Raw genomic sequence first — 22,565 nt, forward strand, 5'->3', positions numbered from 1 at the left:
CACAGACCAATTACATCAGCATTTTTGGAGGTGGGGTACAGCACCAGGTTTCTTGATGGATCCAGTGGTTCCAATGGTGGGGTAACTAACTATTCTAGTTTGCCTAGGACTAAGGAAAACTAAGAGGTTTCCCCAGGACACTGGGCTTTCAGTAAAAATGAGAGTCACAGGTAACCAAGACAGTTGGAAACCCTACTGGCAGCCAGTGTTGAGAACCCCTGCCTTATACCCGTAAAGACTAAGAGTAAGTAAAGCCAATCTGAGATGGGGTTGGGGGTTGGAGGATGCTAGTTTGCAGGAATGGCACATATGGGAGTCAAAAACTTTTCTTCTCTATGTCCCAGCAACTCCACTCCTCAGGATATACCCCAAACAATTAAAAATATTTGTCCACACAAAAACATTTACATAAATGTTCATACTAGCATTATTCATAATATCAAAAGGCTAACACAACCAAAGTCCATCAACAAATGAAAGGATAAACAAATGGTGATATAAACAAGCAAATGAAATATTATTCACCCACAGTATGAATGGAGCACTAATACATGCTACAATGTGGATCAACCTTGAAAATATTATTCTGAATGAAAGAAGCCAGACATATAAGGCAACATATTTACATGGAAAAAGATGAAGTAACCAATAGTATATGAAGAAACAGAAATAATCAATGAACAAATGAAAAATGTTGAAACAAATCTGTAATTTTTTTTTTTAATTTTTGGTTGCGCTGGATCTTGTTGCTGTGCGTGGAGCGGGGGCTACTCTTCGTTGCGGTGAGTGGGCTTCTCATTGCGGTGGCTTCTCTTGTTGCAGAGCACAGGCACTAGGCACGTGAGCTTCAGTAGTTGTGGCTCGCGGGGTCAGTAGTTGTGGCTCCTGGGCTGTAGAGCGCAGGCTCAGTAGTTGTGGTGCATGGGCTTAGTTGCTCCACGGCATGTGGGATCTTCCCAGACCAGGGATTGAGCCCATGTCCCCTGCATTGGGGTGGATTCTTTTTTTTTTTTTTTTTTAATTTTTTATTTATTTATGGCTGTGTTGGGTCTTTGTTTCTGTGCGAGGGCTTTCTCTAGTTGTGGCAAGCGGGGGCCACTCCTCATCGCGGTGCGTGGGCCTCTCACTATCGCAGCCTCTCTTGTTGGGGAGCACAGGCTCCAGACGCGCAGGCTCAGCAATTGTGGCTCACAGGCCCAGTCGCTCTGCAGCATGTGGGATCCTCCCAGACCAGGGCTCGAACCCGCATCCCCTGAACTGGCAGGCAGACTCTCAACCACTGCGCCACCAGGGAAGCCCTGGGGTGGATTCTTAACCACTGTGCCACCAGGGAAGTCCTAATCTGTAATTTTTTAAAAAGCAAGCCAAACAATTATAGAATATAAAATTTTACCTATCACATTTGTAAAAAGGCATAAGGGATTGGTAAATGAGTACTCATGCATTGTGTAAAAGTACAAGTTGATGAGACTTTTGAAATTAGATAATATTTACTAACGTCCATGTACGTGTGTTTTTTATAGATACAAAGTAACACTGTATTTGGGTTTTCATTTAAATAATGTTTATATGATTTCACACATGCACATACTCATATATCTATACATACACACACATAGGTATAGATGCATACATACATGTCATATTCATTTCAGCACGATTTTAATTGCAAAAACAAAAACTACAAGCAATCAGTTGTATGAACAGGATCAAATTACTAGATATTTATGTAAATAAAGAGGCTTGATTATAGACAAAGAAGCAAGAACCGGTATCAAAACCAAATACAAAGCACCAAAATAGCAGAAAAACTGTATACTGCACCATTTATATCTTCCTGCCCAGGAAGTAAGAAACATAGGTCAAATGTAAAGTGAGATTATGGGTGACTTTTTAATTGGTACTTTCTTGGATTCTCTAAAATTCTATAGTGAGCATGTATTAATTTTTAACAATAAAATTATAGTGTTTACCAATATATAAAGAAGACTATTTCACTTCCATTCATAAAGGATTTTTCTATTTATCTATAAGTGGGGCTGCATAAGCAAAAAATAGAAGCAACAGTGATTTCATGTATTTTTGTCTGAAATTGAGTATGCTCAGTTGTTTACTTTGACATGTTACTTGTAAAAATGAGTTGTTCACCTGTTTATTTTTCTGATGACTATATGTTCTTTGGAAAGTCTGTTTACTGGAGAAAATACAAATCATTTATAGATAGTCACATTATTAAAAGACAGCCATGATTTGAAGCCTTGCTACTGCCTTCAATTTTAAAGGTAAGTGATGAAAAGAGGAATCTACACATTTTAAAACAAAATATGTTGCCTTTATACAATTGTTTTCTAATTAGTCTCTCAGTTCAAATGTATCTTGAGCATTTACCCATACTAAGTATTTTTTGATATAGTAATCTTTAAAGACTGGATGGTGTTCCAACCTGTGGATGCACTGTCCCTTGTTTAACCTATTTAAATTGGTCGTTTAAACTGTTCAATTATTTATAAAATATGTCACTACCTAAATTTTACACACATTTATTTTGTCACCTTTCACTTCAGATTATATTTTAGGATAAAAGTTTATAGGGGAATTCCCTGGTAGTCCAGTGGTTAGGACTCCATGCTTTCACTACCAAGGGCCGGGGTTCAATCCGTGGTCAAGGAACTAAAATCCCACAAGCAGGTTGGTGTGGCCAAAAAAAGAAAGAAAAGTTTACATATAGAGTTGAAGATTTATCCAATTATTCCTACCCTGCCAACCCAAAATTAATCTCTAATCTTAAATTGGTGATTGTTCTTCCTATTCTATTTTTTTGGTTTGTTTTCTTAGTCTTTATTTCATTATTTAACTACAAACTGTGTATCCATAAATAATATAAACTTTGTCTGTGTTTTTAAAATTCTACACATAAAATGCAAGTACATACCTTTAATCCTCTTAACACTGTGATTTTGAAATTTACCCATGTTGACATGGATGGAGTTCATTGTAACCATTCTATTCTGATTTATAAATATAACATATTAATGTAATTTATTCACACTTTTTCTACTTTTTTAATAAATACATAGGTTGTTTCCAGTAATTTAGAATCAATGCTCTTATGATTGAGCAGGTGTTCAAGAGTTTACCTAGACTATCTCTAGGGGATATGCCTGGAGAAGCATTAACTGTATCAATTTAAGGAATCTGAGATTCCTGAAAGAGGAATATCTTGTTAGAGGCATGTGCTATTTCAGTTCCTCTAGATCCTGGCAAATTGCACACTTTAGCCAGTAGTGAATGAAAGTTTCATTTCCTCACATCCTTGCCAGGACTGTGCATTGTGAGATGTTGCGTTAAGCATCTTTGTGGTTAGACATCTTTCAAGGCTTCTTGGTGAACAAGATTCCATCTTTTGTGAATTTCCTGTTCATAGCCTTTGTTTATTATCCTGTTGGATTGTGTATCTTTTTCTTATTGATTTCTAAATGTTTTGAATATATGCTTAATTAAGACAAGGTCTCTAAGTGTGTGTGGCATGCACAAATGGGTAATTAAGGAGATTTTGAATATTGCAAAAGTAAGAGCAGATTTTGGAGGAAAACCAATAAGGGATCATGCAACAGTCAAGGCTGGTAACACTGGGGAGTCCTCACCACTTTCTGTTTGATGTGAAAGAGAAGCTCTGAGGACAATTCTTCAGAGATTTTTGGTGTTCCTATGTATGGTCCGAATCTTCTGAGCAAAGGACGCTGTGAGGCTTTGTTAGTGGATGATGGGACAGCAGCCAGCCCAGAGAGCTGGAGAGAGTGGATATGACAGACCAAGAATGTGGCACTCCCAGAGCCATCTGGGCCCCTCAGCCTTCTCCTTCCCAACCAGGAGATCTTTGTTTGTCTTCCAGGGCAACAAACCTGGAGAGCCTACCCCTCGGGCGCTGGGAATTTGGCTTGCATCCCAGGGAGAGTCATCTCTCCGGAGGGCAGGAGGGCAGGCCAGCAGTAGCCCTGCTAACAGCTCGGCTCCTAACTCAGGGCTCCTCTGCTCTGCTGCGTCCCCACCACGGGCAGGTGACAGCACTCTCCTCAATTCATCCTGTGGGAACCGGGGAGCTGGGTATCAAGTCAAGACACTGCTCTGGCTGCTGCATTTTGCTGTAATAAAGTCTGGGTCTCTGACCAGGGCTCTGGTGCCTTCCGTCAGGATATGCACATGAAACCGGGGCAGGCTGACTTCTGAGCTCGTGGGAGGGTAAAATCACAAAGTCTTCGAAGTTTCTGATGCCCAGAAGCCAAGCTCTGGTGAAGGGTCACAGCCAGCTCCCTCCACAGACAGGGAGTCAGGGCAGTCAGCCCACACCTCCTGCCTTCTCAGCACCCCCTGTCCCCCAACCTCACCAGAGACCCCACTGGCAAACCAGGGTGGGGCGGGAGCACCAGACTCAGTTCATACTGGTTGCCAGCGATGATTAAAAGAACAATTCTCAGTTTTTAAATCATAGTATGCAATACACATGTAGCTGTACCTGGCTCTTTCACTTAAAATGTTTTACAGATGGCTTCAAACACATGCATACAGAACACCTTATTCTTTTTAATAGCTTCACAACATTCCATTGTGTGGAGATAACTTATTTAACAAATATCTTATTGATAAATATTTAAGTTGATTTCAACTCTTTACTACTACAAATAGTCTTTGTACATAGGTATTTCTGGACATATATGTTGCAAGGCAATCTGCAAAATACATTTCCAGAAATAGAATTTCTAGGTTTAGAGAGTACTCCCAATAGATAGTTAAACTGTTCTTCAGAGCAGTTATGTCAATTTATACTCCAACATCTATACCTTATGTTATATAACTTTTTTAGCCAAATCTCATAAATGGACGATAACTTCAGAGTTTAATCTGTATTTCTTTTACTATGGGTAAGACCGAATCTTTGTTCACATGTTTAAGAGCCATTTCTATTTCCTTGCCCATTTTCCTAATTTGTGGTTGTAATTTTCTAATTGTTTTATAGAAATTCTTTATGTAGAAAATTGAAAACTCATTCTGTTTTTGGTCATATCAGTTACCACTAATTTCCCCCAGTTTATTAACTTCTGATATTATTTATGTTGTTTTCCTTCTTTTAGTATTTATTTACTAAAAATTAATAGTTTATCCCCTGAGATATATTTTTATTTTTGTGTAATCACATATTTTCAATTATTTACTTTATAGCATCTGGATTTTTAGAAATCTGAAAAAGACCCTCCCCACTCTGAGACTCTATATGCATACACACAAAGCAATTTTACACAATCTTTTCCAAAAAATAGAAGAGGAAGGAATATTTGCCAGTTCATTTTATGAAGCCAGTATTACTATGATACCAAAACCAGACAAAAAAGTATATTTAAAAAAATTATAGACCAATATCTCCCATGAACTTAGAAACAAAGATGCTCAGGGAAATATAAGCAAATCAAACCCAAAAATGAATTAATAAATTATATACATGACTAAGTGGGTTCATTCCAGTGGGGCAAGGCTGGTTCAATATTTTTTAAAAATCACTCAATTTTTTTTTTTTTTTTTTTAATTAATTAATTAATTAATTTATTTATTTATTTATTTATGGCTGTGTTGGGTCTTCGTTTCTGTGCGAGGGCTTTCTCCAGTCGCGGCAAGTGGGGGCCACTCTTCATCGCGGTGCGCGGGCCTCTCACTATCGCGCGGCCTCTCTTGTTGCAGAGCACAGGCTCCAGACGCGCAGGCTCAGTAATTGTGGCTCACGGGCCTAGTTGCTCCGCGGCATGTGGGATCTTCCCAGACCAGGGCTCGAACCCGTGTCCCCTGCATTGGCAGGCAGATTCTCAACCACTGTGCCACCAGGGAAGCCCAAAATCACTCAATTTAATTGACATATTAACAGGGTAGATAAGAAAAGTCACATGACTATACTGGTTGATATAGAGAAAGTATTTGACAAAATTCATCAGCAATTTATGATAAGGACTTTCACTAAACCAGAAATAGAGGGGACCTTCTTGAACTTGATAAAGAATATCTACAAAACCCCTATAGCTAACATACTACTGGAGAAGGAAAGAAAGCAAGGATGTCCTACCTCATCACTGCTTTTCAGCATAGTACTTCCTAGTTCTCAACACTGCATAAGGCAGGAAAGGAAATAAGACCTACACAGCTAGGAAAGAAATAAAATATTTGTAAATGTCATGGTGGTCTAGGTAGAAAATTCCACTGAGTCTATATAAAACCTCCTAGAATTGGTAAGTTAAGCAACTTTGTGATATGAAAGATTAACATGCAAAACTTATTGTATTCCGATATACCAGCAATGAATACATAAAATTAAAAAATATAATACCATTACAATCTAAAACTGAAATATTTAGGTGTGAATCTAACAAAGCATATTCAGAACTTGAAAGCTGAAAGCTGCAAAGCTACAAAGAGCAAAGAGGGTCTAAATAAATGGAGACACATACTGTATTCACGGATAAGGAGTCTCAATAAAGACGTTAATTATTCCTAAATTGACAGGATTAACTCAATTCCTATAAAATCTCAGCAAGACGTTTTAAGGATTTAGGGAGAACTATTTTAAATTTATGTGAAAAGGCAAAGGAATTAGAGTTGTTAAATTGAAAAGTAAGTATAAAGATGAAGCAGACCACACGATGTCAAGACATTTACATAGCTATATTCATTGATTTGGAAGTACTATTGGTATTGGAGGTATAGTATTAGAGGAATACTATATAATTTACATATAAAGAGAACAGAATAGAGACCTCAGACAGGGAAGTAGGTATGACTACGAAGGAGTAGCAGGAAGGAGATATTCATAGTAATAAAATGGTCTGTGTCTTGATTGTAGTTGTGGTTAAATGAATCTATATATGTGATAAAATGGCACTCTACCGATGTCAATTTCATATTGTACTACAGCTATGTAAGATAAATCATTGGGGGAAACCTGGATAATGCACACAATGATCTCTCTGTTGGGCGCAGAGAAGCTCGTGGTACTAACTTTACAACTTCCTGTGAAACTATGATTATTTCAAAATAAAAAAAAAATTTAAGGCTCCCATACATCATTTATTAAATTTAAATTTTTATCCACCTAGACTTTTAGCTGGGATGTGAGTTAAAGATCTCTATGAGAAAGTATGAAGGTTACTCTGCTTTAGAAATAAAATTCTAAAATGTTCAGTAGCTGAAAATATAAATCTCACAAGATGTCAGTTTGGGCTACTATAATAAAATACCATAGACTGAGAATCAAACAACAATCATTTATTTCTCACAGTTCTGGATTATGGTAAGTCCAAGGTCAAAACTTTGGCAGATTCTGTATCTCATAAAGGACTTCCTCCTGGTTCATAGATAGCTGTCTATTCTCTATGTTCTCACACAGTGGTACAGGTTAAGGGTCTCTATGGGATGTTTATAGGAGCACTAGTCCCATTCATGAGGGCCCTATCCTCATGACCTCATGACCTCCCAAAGGGCCTCACTTACAAATACCATCATATTGGGGGTTAAGGTTTCAACATATGAATTTTGGGGAGGTAACAAACATTCAGCTCACAGCAATGACTAAGATGGTCATTCCAGACCAGTGGGTGGTTTACTTCCAGACATCGTTTAGGGGTCCAGTTTCTATTTTATCCTCCCTCCATCCCCTCAGATGTCACCCTTGTCAATTCTGGGGTGATTCTACCTCTGAATGGCAACAAATTGGAAGAAGTATGAGAGTAAGGAGGAGCTAAATTCAAGGTCTTAAATCTAGGCTGGAAACTCACCTATTACCTCTATTCATTCTCTTTTGTCAACAACTTTGTTTTATAGTTACACCCAACCATGAAAGGGGTTATTAAATTTATCTATGTACCCAGGGAGAAGGAGAAAATGGAGTTTGGTGGACAACTACCACTCTTTGGATAAAATCCACATGATTTTTTTCTAAGTGACTACAAATTTGTCAACTTTGCTATTTATTAAATAATCCCATTCTCCATACACTTACATAATACCACTTTCTTATATAATAATTTTTATGCTATGTACTAATTTCAGGCAGTTTTACCCATTAATCTGTCAATTAATGTTTCAGAACTGTACTCATAAAATTAACGCATTTATAATGTATTTAATATTTAGTAGTCCTAGCACTGCTTGCGACCGCTTACTCTTTTCTTAATTTTTTCCCTGCCTTTGTTTGCCAATTTTTCCATATTAACTTTAAACTAATGTATTTCTAAAATATATTCTCATTACATTTGAGATTTTGAAAAATTTAATTTGGGGATTTCCTAAAGAATGTATATCTGATATGTTCTTCCATAAAGAATGTATATCTGATATGTTCTTCCATCTTTTCAAGCTTTTGGGTCTTCTACTAATATTTTAAGATTTCTTTACATATGTTTTGCACATTTCTTTTTAACTTCTTAGTTGTCAGAATTCTAAGTTGTTGGTGCTTAGAGATATTTCATTGTTTTCCTGCTTTTTTTTTTCCTGCTGATGTCCTTCATATTGTTAAACTACTTCATTTTTCACTGTTGGTAATTTCTTCCCTGTTCTTAAAATTTTCTCTTGGTTTTCATGTTCAGATATTTTAATTTCACTTCTATATGTTAGAGCTGGTTCTCATTCATCTGCTCCAAGCATTCATGTCTTTCTATGCTGATATATTCTCAGCTGTTCTTTTACTACTTGATAAGGATGTTGTACATTCAGATTCCTGTGTTATACAGGCTTGAGGTTTTGTTTTCTCATGGGATTGTTTACCATCTCCCTCCCTTGGAGCATCATCAAGAAACAACCTTCTTTTCTACCTCAGTGGGAGAATGGGAAGTTTACCTAGCCCTCCCTTTCATGAAGGCAGAGTCAGCCCATGATCATAAAATCCCTTTAGATTTTATGTTTTCCTGTGCCCTCACAAACATTTGTAAATTTAAAAAAATTTTGCCATTTAGTTAGATAAAAAGTAGAGCATGGAGATGATTTTTTAAAGGGTTTTAAAGAAAACAAGTTACATGTACATATAAGAGAGTGTAAACTGTAAAGAGTGATCAGTTTTCACAAACTTATTAGGACCATTTAACCAGCACCCAGATCAAGATAAAACATTAGGTCCAGAAACAACCATAAGGCCCTCTTTCAGACACTATCCCTCAACTGCTATATACCATATGCCATTGTATTAATGTACTACAATTTCTGTATCCATTCTGCTGGTTATAGGCATTTGAGTACTTTACAGTTTGATGTACAGTACTGCTGTAAAACCAGTGTAATGTGTTGTGGTGCATATATTTTGCATTTCTGTTGCATATGTATCAAAGAATAAAACAAATGCATAGTAAGGTATGCATTTGTTAAACTCTAATATAAAATGCTAGTTTTCCAAAATGGTTTTACTCTCAACACTGCTGTTGTGTTTATTTCCTTAATTAGATTACCAGTAAAACTGGAAAATTTTTGGAGTATAGGCCTCTAAAAAGTATTTTCCCACAAATTATGAGTTACATGACTAAACACAGATCTGGAAGAATATGTGGGTAGTTGTTTATTTAATTTCTTACTGCAAATTAAGATACTATCAAGACAGAATTTCTTATATTCCCCACAGAAACTGAAGCTTCTGTACACACATGTATATATAAAAATTTTTGAAGCAGACAAAATGTTGGAGAAATATCTCAAGCAGGCTTACCATAAAATGAGTTGTTACCTTTTAATTATAAAGAATTCTTGCAAATCAATAAGAAAAAAAATGAACCTTGATGACAAAATGGTCAGAGATCATGGGCATTCAGGTTAAAAACTAAGTTATTTTTGTTAGAGACTGTTAATAATTTTTGAAGAATGATAAATGCCTTCAGGAATGACCTTGTGCACAAATATCACTAGTCAGGTATTTTCTCTTGTAGCTGCTGGTAAAGCAAGGGTAGCTGGCAGAGTACATGGTAATTAAATATTGTTGACTGAGTAGCAATAAGTCAAAAGAGAAGAAGAGAAGGAAAGAAAAAGTTTGGTGAGAAAGGGAGGATAATAGGAAGAGAGCAGAAGATATGCAATATTGAAAACTCTCTCAGGGGTAGTAGATGACTTAAGTGCCAACACCTATTATGTAGTTGTGCAGGCTGTGTTGCTAGATTGTCTGGGTTCAAATCTCAGCCCACCACATAACATCAGTGTTACCTTGGCTTGTTATTAACCCCTATATGCCTAAGTTTCCTCATCTTATAAATTGAAATAATAATTAGTACCAGCCACATAGAAATGTCAGGAGGATTATATGAGAGTATATTTGTAAACTCTTCAGAACAATGTCCATTGATTTAAAAATATTAAATTAAGATGGCAACAATAGTTAATAATACTGTATTATATATTTGAATGTTGCTAAAAGAGTAGATCTTAAAAGTTCTCATCAAAAGAAAAAAATTCTGTATCTATGTAGAGTGACAGACGTTAACTAGATTTACTATGGTGATCATTTCATAATATATACAAAGATCAAGTCATTATGTTGCACACCTGAAACTAATATAATGTGTATGTAATTGTACCTCAATAAAAGAGAAAAAATATCAAATATAAACTAAATATATATTATTTCTACCCCAGGAAAAGGGAGGCCTACCTTGTGTAAAACTGTACAATCTTTAAGAGAAAGAGATAGTGGCTGCTCTGCAAGGAAAAGGGCACATTTCTTACAAAATAATAAAAACAATTCATATGAGGGTCTGGGAAAGACAGGTCATCCATATAGAAGAAACAGGGCACAGAAAAAATGTGGGATAAAAAATATAAGTCCCACAAAAGATTTAATCTGGCATAGAACAAAATAAATTTTAGATGGCCAATAAACATTTGAAAAGATCTCATTCTCATTTGTTATCAAGGAAATGAAAATTAAAAAACACAAGATACAGTAAACACTGATAGGAAGTGATAAAATCAAGAAGAATCATTGGATGGATTGATAATTATATTTAAAATTTTTATATGACATTTAATAAGCAGTCATCTGTACAGGGAAATGGAAAAAAGCATACACAGGCACAGGCAATACTTAATGTTCAGAAAAGAGCTAAGAAACTTTCTCCTCAGGATGACATCAAGGCTATGTTATACACAGCTAATTAGTGAAGAGTGTCCATGGTAAAAAGTCAGTCTGGAAAGACTAGGAAAGGTGTTTTTTCAAATGCCCAATTATCAACAAAAGATCATAAGGCATACTAAGGCATAAAACATGACCCATTCAATGGAAGAAAATCAAGTGGCAGAAACTGTCCCCAAGAAAACAGGAGTTGGACTTACTAGGAAAAGATATTTAAAACAACTGTCTTAAATATGTTTTAAAAAAATTAAAGGAGAGCAGGAAGGTGGTATATGAACAAAATGAGAACATCAACAAAGAAACAGAAATTCTAAAAAGGGACCCAAATTCTGAAGCTGAAAACTAAAGGAGCCAAATTGAATATTTCACTGGAGAAGTTCAATAGCAGACTTGTGCATGCAGAAGAAAGAATCAGTGAACTTGAGCTCAGAACATTTAATATTATTAAGGAAAGAAACAAAGCAAAAAGAATGAAGAAAGTGAACAGAGCTTAGAAACTTGTGGGATACAAGCAACAGGACCAATATATGCATTATGGAAGTCCCAGAAGGAGACAGAGACAAAGACAAAAGCATATATATAAAGATTATTTCAAAAAATAATGAATGAAAACTTCTTAAAGTTGAAAAAAAAAAAAAGACATGAATCAACAAATCCAAGAAACTCAGTCAACTCCAGTTAGGAAAAAGCCAAAAAGACCCACACTGAGACACATTATACCAAACAGTCAAAAGTCAAAGACAAGGAATCTTGAAAGTAGCAAGAGAAAAAGAATCAACAAGTTATAAGGGAGCCTCTACAAATTGCCAGGTAATTTCTCAGCAAAAACCTTATAGCCTGGAAGGCAGTGGGATGATATATTTAAAATGCTAATGGAAAAAAAAAAAACAAAAAAAAACTTTCAACCAAGAATTCTATATTTGACAAAATTTTTCTTCCAAAATAAGAGGGAAAAATTAAGCTAATAAAGATTAGCTTAGCTTAGCTCTTTTCTGAACATTAAGATTCCATAAAATCTCTATAGAGAAACTGCCCAGATTTCCTTATTTTTAGGGCAGGCTTACATCATAGGTGGTGGTGTTTGCTTCCATAGAGGTACATCATATACGATTGTCTCTTTTTGTGATGTATGTGATTGTGAGCATAATAATTTATTTAGTCCACAAATATTTATTACTTGCTTTTTGCCAGATTATGCGGTGGTGAAAAAACAGACATGCTTTCTTTCTGTTGCTTCTAGTTCAAGGTTTCACATCTTCAGTACTACTGATATTTTAGGCCATAAATAAAATAAAGACTTACTGTACTGTGCTGTGGTTTGAAATCTGTAGCCTATAATCATAAGATGCCAATATCACTGCCTGTCTCCCATATACAACTTAAAAATAGGATAATGAACTTCCATGATCTACCATGAAATTCAACATTAACTCTTGGCAAACTTGCTTTATATCCAATTCTTCCCATTCCCTTCTATCCAATTATTTTGAATTAAGTCTTAAATATGTCATATTTTTATAATTATTTCCAAATGTGTAACTAAGAGAAAGAAAATGGACACTTAAGAAAATAAATGAAATACCACTATCAAATCTAAATTTTTAAATTCAAATTTACAAAAAATTACTTCTTACTATCATTAAATCTCCAGGGAGCATTCACATTTCCAACTGTCTCATAAGTATCACATATGTATGTCCAGCTTGTTTGTTTGAATCTGATTCCAAATATGGCCCACATCATGCTATATCTCTTAAGTTCCTTTTTAAAAATTTTTTTAATTTTATATTTGGGTATAGACTTCGAGAAATGAACTTTTGGTTACCAGGGGGAAATGGGGAGGAGGGATAGTTAGGGAGTTTGGTATCAACATGTACACACTGCTATTTTAAGATGGATAACAAGGACCTACTGTATAGCACAGGGGACTCTGCTCAATGTTATGTGGCAGCCTGGATGGGATGGGAGTTTGGGGTAGAATGGATACATGTATATGCATGGCTGAGTTGCTTTGCTGTGCACCTGAAATTAAGTTCCTTTTTAATGCACAGTTTCTTCTCTACCTCCGTCTCTTCACTGGTTATTTGTCAAAGAAAAAAGATCATTTGTTGGGTAGTTTCCACAGTCTAGATTTTACTGATTGCATCCTGATGTTTTAATCTTTTCTCTGATATCTGTGTGTCCTGCCAGCTGTTTTAGGGTCCAAAAGCTTTGATCAAATTCAGGTTTGACTTTTGGACAATACTATGTCCTAAATGGTAGTGTTTAATTCCACGGAGAGGTAACATATTCTGATAATTGTAGCAGCTACTGCTGTTCAAAGCTGAGCTCCATTTTAATTCTCGTAGAATTGAAAATGATGACATTCTAGTTCTACGATTCCTTCTTCATGATTTGCTGGAATGGTTCCATAAAGGAATACATCCCCTCAAGTACAGACTGGTTATCAAGAGGTGCAAGGTAAATCTGAACTTTGAGCATTACATTTCACTTATGGAAATTTCTGGATCATCTTTGGCCTACTAGCTATTTCTGTTTATGGAATGTGGTCACAGACTCAGGTGTTTTATACTGGAGCTCTTGGATTTGTTGTTATTTCTGGGGCTGTCATGGGAGAATTCTCTTTTTTGGGATTTCCTAGCTCTAACTGGGATGTCATGAACACAATTCTATTGTAGTGTTAAGTGCCTGACACTAAGCTTTTGATTTCAGACAGCCACCTTGACTAAATATATTGCATTGCCAGTTATATGACACAGCCACTAGTAAACCAACTAAAAAGGAAACCAGGCCACCCCACACATGAAATTCCCCTTTTAGAAAGTCCTGGCTTACCTAGATAACTGACCTCTTGAATGACCCTGGTTTTCCCTTCCTGCACTCTAATTCCTGTTCTTATGTTTTAAATTCACTAACAGAGAGCGAACCTCAAAACCTGAGGCGCACCCCACCCTCAGGCGACAATAAAGGCAGAACTGCAGGTCCATGTTGTTCCCCTCTCTACTCTCAACTTTTCTGGGTGGTGCTGGGTGTGCTGTGGTGCTCTCCAGGACCTGTGAGTAAGAAAGCTTGCTTTTCCAAAGCTTTCTGCAGGTTGTTGCCAGGTATGTTCTGCAAGCATAATAAGAATTAGAAGGGCTGGTCCATTGTCTCTGGTTGGGAACATGTCTGTGGAAACTTATGACCAGAAGTGCAGGCCCAGGTGAGTGCTGCAGGCATTCTGATCCAATAGCACTGTTATTGAGGGGCTGAGACTGACCTAAAACATCTATAGTTCCAATTCTTCCTGAAGCAGCAGAAGGAGCCTGGGGGCCAGTTTCCAGGGAACTCAGGGAGTCAGAAGCAGTGGAGGGTCTTTCTGTTGACCTCTGAGACACAACTGGCTGGCAGAGGAGTCGTCAGTAACAAGTAGTTTAATACAACTTCTTTGTCCAAAATGATTTTTTTTTGAAAATTACTATTTGTTTGGAATTTTTAAAGGACACAAGTCAGAGGAGGACAAGGCCAGCTTAATTGGCATCTGACCTGTGTTGTGCACAGAGTTCCACACTGATGGCCTCTGTACTTGATTTAAAGCTATATCGTCACCAACTTGAAACTCAATATTGTTTGAACAAATATTCCCACACTTTCATTTTGCACTACTTCACACACAAAATATGTAACCAGTCCTGGATAGGGATACCAGGCAGGGGAGGTGCATGGGAAAAAAAGGCAAAAGTCAATCTTTGCTTAAAGATGGGTTGGTCTAGTATTAGCTCTACTAAAGGAATGCAAACTGCTGTGAGCACTTCCTGACATTTTTCTCTATGCTTCCTTCCCCTGTAAATCTGCATTTGTTACAGTGTTAGCGTTTTTACTAGCTATTTTTGTATCACTTTAACAGTGTTTCAAAAACATTGAGGGGGATCTTGTCGAAATGGTGATGTAGGATAATCTTGACTCACACCCTCCCACAAATGTACACAGATCTGAAAGTAACCTACAAGCTAGCTAAGCAATTCCTACACATTGGGAAAACAAGAAAAAAAAATACCCACATCAAAGCAGGCAGGAGAGGGTGACACAATTTTGCCATAAACCCATCCTAGTACAGTACTTACCTCATGAGAAAACTTAAAACTTGGAGCTTCTCCCTTAGGAGCAAAAATGTTTGAACCCCACATCGAGTCCTGCCTACTGCTCTAGCCTCATCCTCCACCAACAGTCCATCCTAGAAAAGCACACCTTGTGCCTGAGAATGACTGTTTCTCTTCTCACCTCCCTTATAAACTGGGGCATCTACAGTGCAGTCCTGGGTCACTGAGGTGTCCCCCAACCCATCGTCTGAACCCCACCATCCATGGCAGTTTTGATTCTTTTAACTCAAAATGAGGTCATGCATGATGCTAGGTAGCAAACTTTACCAGTGTGCAACCTCATAGGTACAAAAATTTTGAGAAGTATTCAGAAACTTTTATAGTAATTTGGCAAGCAATTTTTTGTTTACTGAAACTGATAATGAAAAATGGGGAGACTTGAATGTTCTTTTCATTTCATTTGTCTACTAATTAAGTTTCATTGTATTTTACCAGGCAATCTATTCATGACTAATTGCAAAGAAAAGAGAAAAACAACAACAACAGCAGCCTTTTACCAGATAGTTTGAGAAGCACTAGTTTATCTGTTTCCTGAGAACACAAGACAGGTTCTGTCAATAAAAAGCACTGAATAAATGGAGGATGAATGAATACGTGCAAGTGACAAATATGAGTAGTGCTAAGGTAATGGAACAGACAGAACTTGATACTGCATTGGATTCATGTTAGGTAAGAGAAAGAATCAAGGAAAACTCCCAGCTGTTCCTGGATGATTGCAGACTGCACTCCCTAAGATAGGCAATATTAGAAGAGCAGCAGTTAAGCGCATGTTTACAGATGATAAATTAATTTTTGAATGGGTTGACTCAGATTACTTATGAGATATCCAAATGCAGATGTCCAGGAAGCAGTTAGATATATAGGCTAGAAGCTCAGAAGCAAAGTCTGGCAAAAGGTGTAATTTCTTAGCTGAAACCATTAGAATAAATGAGATCCACCTGGCAGGGAAAATTCGAAGAGAAGGATTTAAGGTAAACCCTCTGGGTACCTAGCAGTTTCTGGCACATAGGAGATGATTAGTAACTCTTTGTCAAATGAAGATATAGAAAGATATGAACTTAACTCTATTTAATTCCAAGTCCAAGCTTTCCTGAACTTTCCTAAGCTTTCACATTCTTCGCTTAAACTGAAGAGCATTCTAACAGACACAGCTGTGGCTAGGGGTGGTGTGAGGAAGATGACTGACTAGAAAAGGCAAAGCTGGAAAACAAAAGCAGTGGGGAGGTTTTGAAAACACTGGAGAAAGGCTGGGCATGAAGATAAGAGGATAAGCCTAGGGAAAAAAACATCAGAGTCAGATTTTGAAGGTAAAGGTATGGATTTTACCATAAGTCACAGGCTTTTTCTAATAGGGTAAATAATACATGGTACAGACTGTACCATGGTGTCTGGAAACAACCAACAGCAATAGCAAAATAAATTCTAACTTCAGTTAAAATGCATGAATTAGAATACTATGTGTCATTACAAATCTTAAGAATGTAATCTGCTAAACACAATGTGGTGCCCTAGACTGGATCCTGGAATAGGAAAACAGCATCACTGGAAAAACAGGTGAAATCTGAAAAAAGTGTGTAGGCTAGTTAGTAGTACTGTGCCAATGTTTATTTCTTAGTTTCAACAATTGTATGTGGTTATGTATGATGTTAACATTAGAGGAAGCTGTACTGCATTACAACTTTTCTGTAAATCTAAAATTATTCCCAAATAAAAAGTTTAGTTTTAAAAAAGTAAGTTCAAATTAAAATAAAAAGTAAGTTACAAAGGAATTCATGCAATACAATAGTGTTCATAAATAGTTTCAAAATATGCAAAGTAAAACTAGATATTGCATATTGATACATACATATGCAGTGAAGATATAAAAACATGCAGTGGGTTTCAAGAATATCTGTATTATTTCCTTCTCTTCAAAAGAATCTGGGACAGATACTAAGCGGGTAATTTACTAGGGTAAATGTTAAACTCTGACAAACCTGTAAAGTACGTTGGTGTTCATTATTACATTATTCTTTATTTATTTAAATGTTTTAAGGAAGGAGAAAAAGACTGTCAGGGCTTTCTGAACTGTAAAATAATACTTAACTGTGCAGCATAACTCAAATTCTCAGTAATGTCATTTTAAGCCTTAACCCCAAAGTCCACGTTAACTCGTGTCAAAGAAAAATTTTTAAAAATTAAATCATTAATCAGAAGCTGATTCTAAGAGAATGTAAGAAATAGAGATTTATAACCAGATAGAAAGGGGATGCTTGAAAAAGTTTGCTAATTAAGAGGTGAAACTAGTTAATGTCCTAAAGAACAATAAAACTGTAAGCTTTAGGGTTATTTTCTCTCCTTGACAAAAATAATTTTCACCTACACCAGGCAAAAATTTACAGGCCAACATGTAACTTCAGAGAGTCTGGGCCTTAACCAGTGGTAACAGCAAGTCAAACAAAGGTATATGCCTACATAATTAAATAATAAAACCTGTTGAACCATACTCCAGTATAACATTAAAAGGATATACAGTCATCCTTTTGCCTAATGACCAATTTTATATAATTTTTCTTAACAGTCCCTCCCCCTTAACATTTTCCAAAGATCCTCTTAATCATACACAAAAAGGACGGGCCTTATTGTGTTTCGGCCTGATTAATTTGCATAAGGCAGCCATAACTCTTCTTTATAGCATGGTCAGTAAATCTAGAGGTATTGGGCAGAAATCTTTTTACCTAAAGAGATTTTATAAAGTGTCTTTTATAAAGAGATAAAAGACTTTTAAAGATTTCATTATTTGCTTTTCAATATCATGACTAGGAAACCCAAGAAATTTGATTCTAGTATTTCACCTATAGTGCCTACAAATGTGGTAAATCATGTCTCCTCAAGGTTCCCCAAATCTCCTATGGTTCCCGGCATGCCAGTAAGTGACCTTCCTTACTATCTGAAAAGCTGCTATAAATATATATCATAAAACACATAAAAGACACTTCAGTTTTTGGTGGGCTTTTTGGAATTTGATTTCACATACATAATGAAACCTTTCTCCTTAATCAGTTTGCCTGATGTAATGAAATTTCTTTTCTTTCTTTTTTTTTTTAAATATTTATTTATTTATTTAGGCTGCACCAGGTCTTAGCTGCAGCCTGGGGGATCTTCAGTTGCAGCATGTGAACTCTTAGTTGCGGCATGCAAGCAGGATCCAGTGCCTTGACCCGGGATGGAACCTGGGCCCCCTGCATTGGGAGTGCGGAGTCTTACCCACTGGACCACCAGGGAAGTCCCATGATTTATTCTTAATAATGATACTCCATGGATTGCCTTGACTACACAATAGGTTTATCCAACTATGTGCTGGTAAAAAGTAGGACACATACTTTTTGAACCTGTGCCAACATCACATTCATGGATACTTATATGCCAATGTTCAGCGGAGCATTATTCACCATAGCCAAAAGATGGTGAAAAAAACCCAAATTTTCACTGAACACAGGAATGAATAAACAAAATGTGTCTATTCATATAATGATACATTATTCAGTCATAAAAAGGAATGAAATTGAAATGTGCTACATGGATTAAACTTGAAGACATTTTGCTTAATGATACATTGGACAAAGTGAATGTAAAACAACATTTACAAACCATCCCCTCCAAAAGCAAGAGAATACACACTCTTCTCCAGTGTATATAAAACATTCTTCAGGATGGATTATATGTCAGGCAACAAAGCAAGTCAATAAATTTAAAGAAGACTGAAAACACCTCTAGCATCTTTTCTGACTATAATGGTATGAAACTAGAAATCAAATACAAGAAAAAAAATAGAAAATTCACAAATATATGAAGATTAGACAATGCTACTGAACAGCCAATGGGTCAATGAAGAAATCAAAATAGAAATATGTGTTTGGGATTAACAGATATATACTACTATAAAACAGATAAACACCAACTGTATAGCACAGGGAACTATATTCAGTATCTTGTAACAACGTATAGTGGAAAAGAATTTGAAAAAGAATATATATACAGGTATATATTTATATATGTATATATATATTTATTTATAATGGAATCAATATGCTGTACACTTGTAACTAATACAATATTGTATATCAACTCTACTTCAATTTTAAAAAGAAGGGAAATAAAAAATTTACCTTGAGACAAGATGAAAATACCACATACCACAACTTAAGGCATTTATCATAAAACAAAAAAGATTTCAAATAAACAACCTAATTTAATACTTCACAGAACTAGAAAAAGAGACAAACTAAGCTCAAAGATAGTAGGAGGAAGGGAATAATAAAGATCAGAGCAGAAATAAATGAAATAGAGACTAAAAAAACCCCAAAACAAACTGTAGAAATACTACAGAAATACAAAGGTCATAGGAGACTGCTATGAACAATTATATGCCAAAATAGGATCAACCTAGAAGAAATACAGAAATCCTAGAAACATACAACCTACTGAGACTGAATCATAAAGAAGTAGAAAATCAGTACAGTCTGAAAACTACGAATGAGATTGAATCAGTAATTAAAAACATCCCACAATGAAGCCCAGGACCAGCCTGCTTCACTAGTGAATTCTAACAAACATTTAAAGAATTAATAGTAATTCTTCTGGAACTCTTCCAAAAAATAAAAGAAGAGGGAACACAAACTCATTTTATGATGCCAGCATTGCCGATACCAAAACCAGACACTACAAGGACACTACAAGGAAAGAAAATTACAGGCCAATATTTCTCATACATAGATGTAAAAAATCTTCTAAAGACATTAGCAAACAGAATCCAACAACATATTAAAAGAATCATACACCTTCATCCAGTGGGACTAATTCCAGGGATGCAAAAATGGTTTAACAACCAGAAATCAGTCAATGTAATACACCATGTCAAAAAAATGAAGGATAAAAATCATATGACCATCTCAAGAGATGCAGAAAAAATATCTGACAAAATTCAACATCCTTTTATGAAAAAACTCTCAACAAAGAGGGTATACAGGGGACATATCTAAGCATAATAAAGACTACATGTGACAAACTCACAAGTAAATTTACACTGGTGAAAAGCAGAAAGCTTGTCACCAAGATCAGGAACAAAACTGTTGCTGCTTTTATTCATTGTATTATAGGAAGTCCTAGCCAGAGCAATTAGGCAAGAAAAGAAAGGAAGAAGTAAAACTGTCGCTCTTGCAGATGACAGGATATTATATATAGAAAACCCTAAAACTCCACTAAAAAACTGTTAGAACTAAGAAACAAATTCAGTAAAGTTGCAGGATACAAAATCAATGTTGCATTTCTATACTCTAGTAACAAATCAACAGAAAAAGAAATTAAGAAAACAATCCCATTTACAATTGCATCAAAAAGATAAAATACTTAGGGATAAATTTAAGCAAGGAGAAAGACCTGCACACTGAAAACTGTAAGATACTGATGGAAATAAAAATAAAAACACATATAAATGGAACGATATTCTGTGTTCACTGTTTGGAAGAATTAATGTTGTTAAAATGTCCATACAATCTATAGATTCAATGCAATCCCTATCAAAATTCCAATGGTATTTTTCAAATAAATAGAACAAACAATCCCCAAATTTCTATGGAACCACAAAAGACCCCAAATACCCAAAGAAATATTGAGCAACAAGAACAAAGTTGGAGGCGTCATATTTCCTGATTTCAATTTATACTATAAAGCTATAGTAATCAAAACAGTACGATAGAAGCATTAAAAAAGACACACAGATCAGTGGAACAGAATAGAGAACCCAGAAATAAACTCACAGATACATGATCAATTGCGTTGTGACAAAACAGCCAAGAAGGTACAATGGGGAAAACACAGTCTCTTCAATAAATGGTGCTGGGAAAACTAAACTATATGTAAAAGAATGAAACTGAACTACTATCGTATACCATACACAACAGATGAATGAATAAAAAAGATGTGGTGTATATATACAATGGAATTTGGCCATTAAAAAAGAAGGAAAACATCATTTGCGATGCCATGGATGGACTTAAGGGCACTATGTTAAGTGCAATAAGTCAGAAAGAGAATGATGAATACTGTATGATTTTGTATGTAGCATTATAAACAACAACAACAACAACAAAAAGAGAGAACATAGGTGCTTGCCAGACACCAGGGCATGGGGAGCTGGGTGAAATGGGTCAAAAGTTACAAAATTCCAGTTATTAAATACATGAGGATGTAATGTACTGCACGGTGACTATAGTTAATACTGTACTGTGCATTTGAAATTTGTGGAGAGAGTAAATGTTAAAAATTCTCATCACAAGAAAAAATGTAACAATGTATGGTAACTGATTTAACTTCACTTATTGTGGTGATCATTTCCCAATATACACAAATATGAAATCTTTATGTTGTATACCTGAAACTAACATAATATTATATGGCAGTTATATTTCATTAAAAAAATAACAAAGCAAAATGTCCATATTTTCCTGCGATAAAGTACTTCAATCATGACTCTTGTATTAGTTTGCTAGGGCTGCCTTAACAAAATACCACAGACTTGGGTGGCCAAAACCACAAAAATTTACTTTCTCACAGTTCTAGGGGGTGGAAGTTGAAGCCCAAGGTGCTGGCAGGGTTAGTTTCCTCTGTTTAGCTTGCAGATGGATACCGTCTCGTTGACTGTATTCTCTTTGTACGTACAAACCTGCGTGCAAAAATTTCATCTTCTTAAAATTAAGGGACCAGTCAGATTGCATTAAATGGTAGGCCCCATTCTGAGGGCCTCGTTTTAACTTAAACAGAGATTTGAAGAACTCGCCTCCAAATATCCTTACCTTCTGGTATGCATATGGGAGGGGGGTTGGCATGACAGTCTTCAGTCCATAGCATGCCTGAAGAATAAAGCAGTTGAGAGATTTAGAGGAAGACAGAGCACGAAGCGGAACAGATTGCTGCTAAAGGAGTAAGAACACTCCATGAAGATTGTGGGAGGAGCCACCAGGCGTAGGAAGGAGGTGGGGTCTTCCGCTAACTACACGGCCGCCCCCACCCAGTATGGCTGCAAACTGTGCGAACGCGGCTGTGCGTTCCTTGAAAATAGAGAGGCATTCAGGAGGGGCCGTGGCTTGGATCCCTAGCCTGTGACTCCGCGCATGTGTCGGCTATCCAGGCGGAGCAGGGAAGCGGGCGTCGGCTGGCGGGCTGCAGACGGGCGCCGGGGCGCGGGCATCGGGCGGAGGATGCACCAGGCGCTGCGGGAGGTTCCCCGCGGCCGCTCCCGCGCCCCG

General features: G+C 36.4%; 1 long non-coding RNA gene across 1 annotated transcript; it reads right to left on the reverse strand.

Annotated features, from left to right (window-relative positions):
• Window positions 1-1,267: 1,267 nt before the first annotated feature.
• LOC118889449 lies at window positions 1,268-22,223 on the reverse strand. Its single transcript, XR_005018534.1, has 3 exons — window positions 22,113-22,223; window positions 21,864-21,982; window positions 1,268-1,298 (listed from the first exon to the last, which is right to left on the reverse strand). It is a non-coding gene; the product is annotated as an uncharacterized LOC118889449 (long non-coding RNA).
• Between the last annotated feature and the right edge of the window lie 342 nt (window positions 22,224-22,565).

Source organism: Balaenoptera musculus, chromosome Y, assembly GCF_009873245.2.
Source record: "Balaenoptera musculus isolate JJ_BM4_2016_0621 chromosome Y, mBalMus1.pri.v3, whole genome shotgun sequence".
NCBI lineage: Eukaryota > Metazoa > Chordata > Mammalia > Artiodactyla > Balaenopteridae > Balaenoptera > Balaenoptera musculus.